This window comes from Saccopteryx bilineata, chromosome 10, assembly GCF_036850765.1.
Source record: "Saccopteryx bilineata isolate mSacBil1 chromosome 10, mSacBil1_pri_phased_curated, whole genome shotgun sequence".
Taxonomy (NCBI): Eukaryota; Metazoa; Chordata; class Mammalia; order Chiroptera; family Emballonuridae; genus Saccopteryx; species Saccopteryx bilineata.
In genome coordinates this window covers 10,612,820-10,622,901 of record NC_089499.1, presented here as the reverse complement: position 1 = coordinate 10,622,901, position 10,082 = coordinate 10,612,820, and positions in this window count along the sequence as shown.

The following is a 10,082-nucleotide window of genomic DNA, read 5'->3' as shown; positions in this document are numbered from 1 at the left end:
CCCGGGCGCTGGGGATGGCTCCTTGGCCTCTGCCCCAGGCGCTAGAGTGGCTCTGGTCGTGGCAGAGTGACGCCCCGGAGGGGCAGAGCATCGCCCCCTGGTGGGCAGATCATCGCCCCTGGCGGGCGTGCCGGGTGGATCCCGGTCGGGTGCATGCGGGAGTCTGTCTGACTGTCTCTCCCCATTTCCAGCTTCAGAAAAATACAACAACAACAACAACAAAGAAAAACACAGGAAAGTATAATCTACAAACAGAAAAAAGGGGGAGGGGGAAAAGCAGTCAATGGAAACCGTGCCTGAGGAAACTCTGATGTTGGATTTACTGGAAAAAGACTTTAAATCAAGTATCATAAATATATTATAAGTAGTTTTTTTTAAAGGTCATGTCTAAAAAAATTAAAGAAAAATGTATTACCAAATAAGAAATATCAAAAAAGAAATAGAAATTATCAAAAATAATCAAATAGAATTTCTGGAATTGAAAAGTACAATAACTAAAATTTTAAAAAATCACCAGATAGACTCAATAATATTAGAACTGGTCAAGAAGATTCAGCTAATTGATATTATCCAATTTGAGGACCAGAAAAGTAATTATTACTGCTGACCTTTCAGAAATAGAAAAGAGAATATAAAATACAATGAACAATTGTATGACAACAAATCAGATAACCTAGTGGATACATTACTAGAGAGACAAAAACTAACTCAAGAAGACATTAAAAATCTGATTATAGACCCTGGCTGGTTGGCTCAGTGGTAGAGCGTCGGCTGGTGTGCAGGAGTCCCGGGTTCAATTCCTGGCCAGGGCACACAGGAGAAGCACCCATCTGCTTCTCCACCCCTCCCCCTCTCCTTCCTCTCTGTCTCTCTCTTCCCCTCCTGCAGCCAAGGCTCCATTGGAGCAAAGATGGCCCGGGCACTGAGGATGGCTCTGTGGCCTCTGCCTCAGGCACTAGGATGGCTCTGGTTGCAACAGAGCAACGCCCCAGAGGGGCAGAGCATCGCCCCCTGGTGGGCATGCCAGGTGGATCCCGATCGGGCGCATGTGGGAGTCTGTCTGACTGCCTCCCCGTTTCCAGCTTCGGGAAAAAAAAAATCTGATTATACCAATAACAAATAAAAAGAGTGAATTAGTAATTTTACAAACTTTCTATAAGAAAAATCTCATGCCCAGATAGCTTTACTTGTGAATTATACCAAACTTCAGAGAAGTTTTCGTGCTAATCTTTTATAAACTCCAAAAATATGAGGAGGGACATTTTCCAACTAAATATATGAGGTCAATATTATCATGATACAAAACAAACCAGAAAAAGACATTATAAAAAAACTAGGCCTACAGTCCTTACGAATGTAGATATAAAAATTCCATACAAAATAGTAAATCAAATGCAGCAACATATAAATGAAATATGTACCATGAGCAACTGGGATTTATCCCAGGAATACAAAATTGGCTTAACATATAAAAGTTAATCAATGTAATATATGATATCAATAGAGTAAAGAAAAAAAACAAGATCATCTCAATGAATACAGAAAAATCATTTGGAAAAGGCCAATGTTCTTTATAAATAAGAATACTCCACAAACTAGAAATACAAAGGAGTTTCTTAACCTAATAAAGGACATGTAAGAAATATCCACAGCTAGTATCACACCTAATGATAAAACACTGGATCATTTCACCCTTAAATCAAGAACAAGACAAGGAAGTCCATTCTTGCCTCTTCTACTCAACAATGCCTTAGAAGTTCTAATCAGGACAGTTACGCAAGAAAAAGAAATAAGAGAGATTCATATTGAAATGAAGGAAGTAAACATATCTCTATTCACAGATGACATGATCTGTTATATTGAAAATCTTGAAAAATCCACAATAAAACAATTAGAATTAATACTAGACTAATACTACTTAGGAGGATGCAAGGTTAGAGGATACAAGATTAATATGCAAAAATAACAATGGTCTCTCTATCCTCTAGCAAAAACAATTTCAGACACAACTAAACCTAACAATAAAATACTTATGATTTAATTTAGCAAAAGAAGTTCAATGATTGGTCACTACAAACTATAAAATATCACAGAAAAAGATTAGGAAGACCTAAATAAATGGAAATGGATCTTGTTTTCATATTTTATTCCTTAAATTGATCACAGATTAAAACAATTCCTATTTAAATTCCAGTTGCCCCCCCCCCTTTTTTTTTACCATATATGACAAGAAATCTTAAAATTCATATGGAAATGCAATAAACCCTGAAGAGTCAAAACTATCTTGAAAAAGAACAAAGTTGGAGGACTTATATTTCTGGATTTCAAAACTTATTACAAAGTTATAGTAATCAAAATGGTGTGGCACTAGCATAGGCTAGACAGACAGATCAGTGGCATAGAATTGAGAATCTAGATATATACTCTTACATTTATGGGTAATTGATATTTGGCAAGGAGACAGCCAATGAGGAAAGAACAATTATTTTCAAAAAATGGTGCCAGGTATATGCAAAAGAATAAACTTGGAACCATACCTCATACCATATATAAAAAATAACTAAAAATTTGCTAAAATTAACTAAAATTTTATAGCTAATGCTGTGAAACTCTTAGGAGACATAAGAGTAAAACTTTATGATCTGGGATTACAAATGATCTCTTAGCCGTGACACCAAAAGCATACATAACCAAAAGAAAGAGAAAAAAAAACAGATAAATTGGTATTTATACATTTTTTTTAAAAAAATTTGGCTGCAAATGATATCATCAATAAAGCTTTCACCCATAATGGAGACAGAATTTGCAAGTCATTTATCTGATAAGAGGCTTATGTCAAGAATTTATAAAGAACTCCTGCAAGTCAACATAAAAAAAAGGCAATTCAACTTAAAAATAGACAAAGATTTTGAACAGACATTTCTTCACAGAAGGTATACAAATAGCTAACAGGCACATGAAAAGACACTGAACATCCTCAGTGCTTAGAAAAATGCTCATCAAAACCATGAGGAGGCCTGACCTGTGGTGGCGCAGTGGATAAAGTGTCGACCTGGAAATGCTGAGGTCGCCAGTTCGAAACCCTGGGCTTGCCTGGTCAAGGCACATATGGGAGTTGATGCTTCCAGCTCCTCCCCCCCTTCTCTCTCTCTCTGTCTCTCCTTTCTCTCTCTCTCTGTCTCTCCCTCTCCTCTCTAAAAAGTGAATAAATAAATAAAAAATAAAAAAAAAAACAAGTAACACTTTAAAAAAAAAAACCATGAGGAGATACCATTTGGCTGTCATCAGAAAGGACAATGACAAGTGTTTCTAAGGATGAGGAGAAATCAGAACCCTTGTACAATGTATAGTACTGGTGGGGCATGTAAAATGCTGTATCTACTTTGAAAGACCTTTTTGCAATTCTTCAAAATATCCAAAATAGAGTTACCATATAACTCATAAATTCCACTCTTAGGTACACACTCAAGAACTTAGAGCCTCTGGCCACATAAAAATGTGCCCATGAATGTTCCTAGCAGCATTATTCACAATAGCCACAACATGAAAACAGCCCAGATGCCCATCAGCTTCAAGTGGATAAATTGTGATATGCCCGTACAGCGGAATATTTGGCCTTCAAAAGGAATTAAATATTGATACATGGTAAAGCATGGCTGAATGCTAAGTTAAAGAAAGTAGACATAAAAGGCCAAATTATGTGGCTAAATTTATACGATCTATGCAAAAAAAGGTACATCTAGAGGGACAAAATATAGATTAGCAGTCGGCAAAGGCTAGTGGGAGAGATGCTAATGATTTCTTTTGAAGATAAAAAATGGTCTGAAATCAATGGTAGTGATACACTCAAAACACTGTGATTAAACTAAACACCACTGGACACTTCTAAAGGATGAACTTTATGGCATGTAGCTTATATGCAATAAATCTGGTTTTATTAAAAAGAAGAATGTGTATTCTCTACTAAAGTATCCAGGCTGATGTCTGCCTGTAAGATTAGTCCCTCGTCCACTCCACTTTGACTTAGCTACACACCTGTTATGTGCTGTCTATACACATATGGTGATAAGATCCCCCTCACCCATACAGATACACAGTATTCTGTGGCTGACACACCTCCACCCACCTGAGGATAGCGACTATCAGAAGTAGTGGGGCTGAGAGGTTCTTTGGGGATTTGGAATTTGAGTGCCATAGAACCTGGGTAGGAGGCAAGGAGTGTTAGGAATGTCCTTAGCTGAAAGGTCTTTAACGGGTGCAAGATAAGAAAAATTAAACAGGTGGTTGAAAGAAAACTGCTTTTAAATTTGAGAAAAGATATGGAGTTACTGAGCAAAGTCATCAAGGATATCAAGTCTGGTGTCTCTTTTGGGTGATAAGAAAAGGAAGCAACAGGAAATGAACCTTGAAAAACCAAAATGCAGATGCTTGGATGTTCTTCTGTAAATTATGAAGAATCATGGGAAAAAACTGCAATTGGAAATTATACTTGAAGATGTCAAAAAAACCCAACTTCAGTAAAAAGGAAGATTGTCATGGAAGGATTTCTGAGTAGGGATTAGAGCAGGTCTTAGGGAAAAGTACACATGCAAGAAATAATTATCTTAGGTAAGGTGTGTATTGTTTGTGTTTATTTGCCTCCTTTTACTTCCTATCTGATAAAACACATGCATTAAGTTGTGTGTTAACATTAATGGAATAAATGAGCAATTTACTATCTCTGAAAGAAGTCAACAGCCGCAAATGTACTTGTGCAAGTGTACTGATAATAAGAAACACCTGTGTTAATTTCCTTTCACAAGAAGTACACTAGCATCCTCCTCGAAGCAGCAACTTTGGCAAAACGAATACTAACGTGCTCATCACATCATTTATTCCTTGTCCCTCCGAGGTACCAGCAATGTGGTTCCTTTCAATTAACACTCTGTTACTGGCACAAAACAGTGTGCCAATAAAGGTCATATTTTTGGAGGACAGTAAAATTTAGATGAAATAATGGATGCAACCTTTGGACAAAGTTTAAGATAAACACACTATTCATGGCATCTTTCAAAAGATGTTATTCAGTTTTATCTAACCCAAATCTACAAATAATTAACAGATAAACACTATGTGTCCTACACTGTCCTCACCTTCACAAGCTCAAGTCTTGCGCAGAAGAAAACTTACACAAGACGATGAAAAGAACAAGATAAAAAGGTATATAAACTCACACCATAAAAACATGATGTAAAAGTTAACAAAATTCCTGCCCCAAGAATAGCTGTTTGTTCAGTTGTATGGTGCACGGCTACATCACGTGGAAAGGGGCACCATTCATGTGGGAAAGACGGTAGATTTGTAATTTATTACAACAGCGTTTGGAAGATGGAAGTAAAGTGTCTTGAGGAAGGAGGGGCTCCAAGTAGCACAGAGATGCCACAGGGGCTAGAGGCAGCCTGAGCAAGGTCATTTGGTGCCGGCAAGTTGATAAAGTCTTCAGAACATCGCTTTTCTCTTATTCAGCTTTGTGCAAGCAAGTTTATTGAGGTCTTTAGCCATTGAGTTATAAATGTGAAAACCTTTTTTTTTTTTAACTTTTCCCAATCATGCTTCAATCATTCCATTTCAAATCTTCCTTGCCTGACCCTTAATAACATCGGGGGTAGATTCTATCTTGTTCCACTCCCTTTTAGCGAATAATACTTAGTCCAACCCAGTCCAGAGCTTAATGTCTGATTCAAATCACTTCTTCCCTTCCCCTGCACTGGCTAAAGCTGGCTGAAGCAAGATTGCTTTATATCTCTTTTGGTTCTGCTCTTCTGTTGGAAGTTGGAAGGGGCCAGGAGTGATAAGGAAAGTGCATTTCTTACTAAACTGGCTACCTTTTTTAAAGATCTAAATTAATGGAAGACAGCCTAAGTTCTTGGGTCAAAAGATTTAATATTGTTAAGATGTCAACATCCCAAAATTGATCTATAGATTCAATGTAACCTCTATCAGAATTTCCATTATCTTTTTTCTTTTCTTTCTTTTATTACATTTATTGGGTTAACACTGGTTAATAACATTATATAGATTTCGGGTGTATAACATGATAATTCAACATCTGTGTACTCTACTGGGTGCTCACCACCCAGTCTAGTTTCCTTCCATTGCCAGATATTTGACCCTGTTGACCTACTTTGCTCTCTCTCCATCACTAGCTGCCTTTTTTTTTTTTGCAGAAACTGGTAAGTGGATCCTGAAATTCATGTGGAAAGGATTAATAATAGCCAACTATCTTGAAAAAGAACAGAGGTAGAGGACTCACACTTCCTTATTTCCAAACTTCCTGCAAATACATAGTAATCAAGAGAGTATGGTACCTACATAAAGATAGACATATATATCAGCGAAACAGAATAGAGAGTCCTGAAATAAACCATCATATTTCTAGTCAATTGATTTGAATGCCAAGAATAGGCTTTTCAACGAATGGTGCTATTCACAGGCAAAAGAATGAAGTTGTATCCCTACCTAACACCATATGTAAAAATTAATTCAAGCCTGACCTGTGGTGGCACAGTGGATAAAGCATCAACCTGGAATGCTGAGGTCGCCGGTTCAAAACCCTGGGCTTGCCTGGTCAAGGCACATATGGGAGTTGATGCTTCCTGCTCCTCCCTTCTCTCTCTCTTTCTCTCTCTCTCTCTCTCTCCTCTTTAAAATGAATAAATAAATAAAGTCTTTAAAAAATTAATTCAAAATGAATCATAGATTTAAATGTAGTCATTTTGGGGTAATGAAAATGTTTTAAAAGAATACAATGATGATGATGATTGCACAACTCCATGAATACACTAAAAACTATTGGATACTACACTTTAAATGGGAGGACTTATGGTTTGTGAACTATAGCTCAATAAAACTGCTAAAAAGGATTTAAACGAGTTACTAAAAAATATATACAGTTGGATATTTAAATAACCTAGAGTCAAAGGACTTTTAAAGCTTGTTACCAAGGTAAAAAAATGTTTATGCTTAATTATAAATTATTTTTATCATTTCAATATTAAAACTACCATTAATAAAATTTTATTTATTTATTTATTTATTTATTTATTTTTTACAGAGACAGAGAGAGAGTCAGAGAGTCAGAGAGAGGGATAGACAGGAACACAGAGAGATGAGAAGCATCAATCATCAATTTTTCGTGGCAACACCTTAGTTGTTCATTGGTTGCTTTCTCATATGTGCCTTGACTGTGGGACTACAGCAGACCGAGTGACCCCTTGCTCAAGCCAGCGACCTTGGGTCCAAGCTGGTGAGCTTTGCTCAAACCAGTTGAGCCCGCGCTCAAGCTGGCGATCTTGGGGCCTTGAACCTGGGTCCTCTGCATCCCAGTCTGATGCTCTATCTGTTGTGCCCCCGCCTGGTCAGGCTAAAATTTTATAATTTGTACCACAATTTTAATAACATCCTTAATATATAAAGAGTATTTAAAATCAGCAATATTATCATGAACATCCTAATAGAGTAATAAGTCAAGGATATGAACAGACAATTAAAAAGATAAGAAATAGAACTAGCCAATAAACATATTTTTAAATATTCATATTCATTGACAGTCAAATAAATGTTACTTAAAGCACAATGAAATGCCTCTCCTCACCCATTAGACCGGTAAAGATTCAGAAGACGTAGACTACCCGCGGCTGGTGAACACCTGGCACAACAGGAGTCTCACACATTTCCAGTGGGGCTGCAACTTGCAATAACCAGGTTGAAGGTAATTTGGCAATATAAATTAAATGTTTTAAAAATATATAAATACTTTATCTACCTTCTAGAATTATATTCCAAGAAATAGTGCAAGAGGTATTCACAAGAATGTGTACAGGGTTATATATCCTTGTGAAGAATTATAAAGAATCTAAATGCCTAACAATAGAACATTAGATCTAGCCATGAAAGTGGTTTGGAGGGATATTAAGAGTGGATATTGTGTCGGTTCTTTTTTAATTTCTAGAATCTGAAGAAGTGCCAAAGGTCCAGAAAAGAGGATCCCCCAACCCCTCAGACAGAAGGTGGCAGACTGTGTAAGTGGGTTGGTTATGGATAAGCACAACACTTAAATATGGGTCAATAAGACACAAAAACACCCCTGGACAACATCTCAGGCAGACACTATTGTTTTTTAGATGAGGATAGAAGTCAGAGGGTGGGAGCTTGAATGAGAAAAAGAATCACATTTTATTTTCACTGACCTCTAACTAAAAGTTAACATTACCTACATCAGGAAATATCGCAATGTGGTGGTCCCCTGGGTAGAGGTTTCCAATGAACTACAGATGCTTCTTATGAAAGAGCTGGTATTGGATGCTTGCCATAATGGAAGTCATGACAGCCAGCCAACATCAGTCAAGCAAGCACTAGTAACACAATTGCCCTTTTCCTTATACTCTTCCATATCCCTAGTCTGACTATGGGAGAGCCAGAAGATGGGTGGGGAGGAGTGATGGTCATGCTCATTGATTTCCCACAGCGAGAACAGGCAGTGACTCGGCACAATACATCCCTGCCATAAACAACCAATGCACCGGACTGGTGGCAAAAACTGGTCCTACCTCTGACTTCACTCTATGGGCCACAGCCCTTGGATTTTCTTCCTTGTGTCTGTGTGTTCACAAGTATCAGTTTGCTCTAAGGAAAATGATTATGTGCCTTATAGCCTGAGGCACCAGAGATGAAAAATGTTACTTCGGTCACCTTTTTTTTTTTTTTTTTCCAGGAAGGAAAATCTAGGCTTCAGATTAATTCCATAAAGTACAGTGATCACAGACTGCACGCTTTGTTTACATTAGAAAGGTTCTTAACAATCATTTTCTTTTTACATGTATGCACAGTGAGATCACAGAGAAATTTTTTTAAAGGTCACACAATGATACTAATAAAAGGAAAGGGCTTTCACTCTTTATAGGTAATAGTTAAAGCCTACAGGACAAAGCCTGCCTTTCAATCTTTTACTAGTATTTTGTAAACAAAACCTTAAGAGAAAATACTCTCTCCATCCAAAAATAAATGAATCTTTCCATTTTAAGAACGATTGGATGAAACTGACAGAAGTGTAATAATAATTATTATGGGTTCCTTCTCCAGTTTTCCTTCTCTACAAGGAGCTCCACTGACTTTTTGCAACTTCTGGTATGTATGTATGTATGTATGTATGAATGTATAATGTATATGCGTACGTATGTACGTACGTCTGAATGATCAGGACAGAGATGCCCTGAAGTCTGTGAATAGCAATGATCCAGTCCATAAGACTGAAGAAGGCGGAAATATAATGACATAATTGTGCACTTCCCAAACTCTATCTATATATAAAGCAGGGGCTGCAATTTCCGTCGGCCCATGTTGGGTCCCGAATGGAAGAGGTGCTGTAGGAGGATGCAGTAGACATCACTGGTCTGGGGCTTCCTTACATCAACTTCTCTCTCCTATTTGCCCTTCAGTTTCCCTTACTAGGATTCCCTTCAACCACTGCACTAGGTCTTGTGGGGTTGTCACTGCAGTTCTCCTCCAACCACCCCGCTGCCCAGCTAAAGGGTAGGTATTTGACCCAAGTCAAAGCAATTCTTTGCTCGCTTCTTGGACTATGGGATCTTTACCTGCGGAATAAAGAGACGGAAAACTAGCTTAATTCCATCTGACTGTTTATATTATACTTAGTCATCTTCTTCTTGCTATGAGATGGCTACCAAGGCTTTATCTTTCCAGGTTCTAGGAAGGCCTTCACTCTGACCTCATTACCAGCCTCCCATTTGGCCTATTGCTGCTGGCATCCTTTGGGCACATGTCTTCTTACTTAAGATGGCCCAAGGCGGTTACTATGGCTGAACCCAACAAACTAGAAAGAAACAAACTAATAGAGAGTGCCGGTGCCTCACAAATTCCACTTTGAGAGCAGCTATGCCTTTCATCTGATGGGACGATTCAAGCATTTCAGCGAATTACACAGCCCCTACTTCTTTCCTGTAAGATGTGTATTCAGTCTGGACAGTTTGGTGTTTCTTCCTCGGGTTATAAATATTTAGTTTTGTATTTTGAGTTTTCTTCTC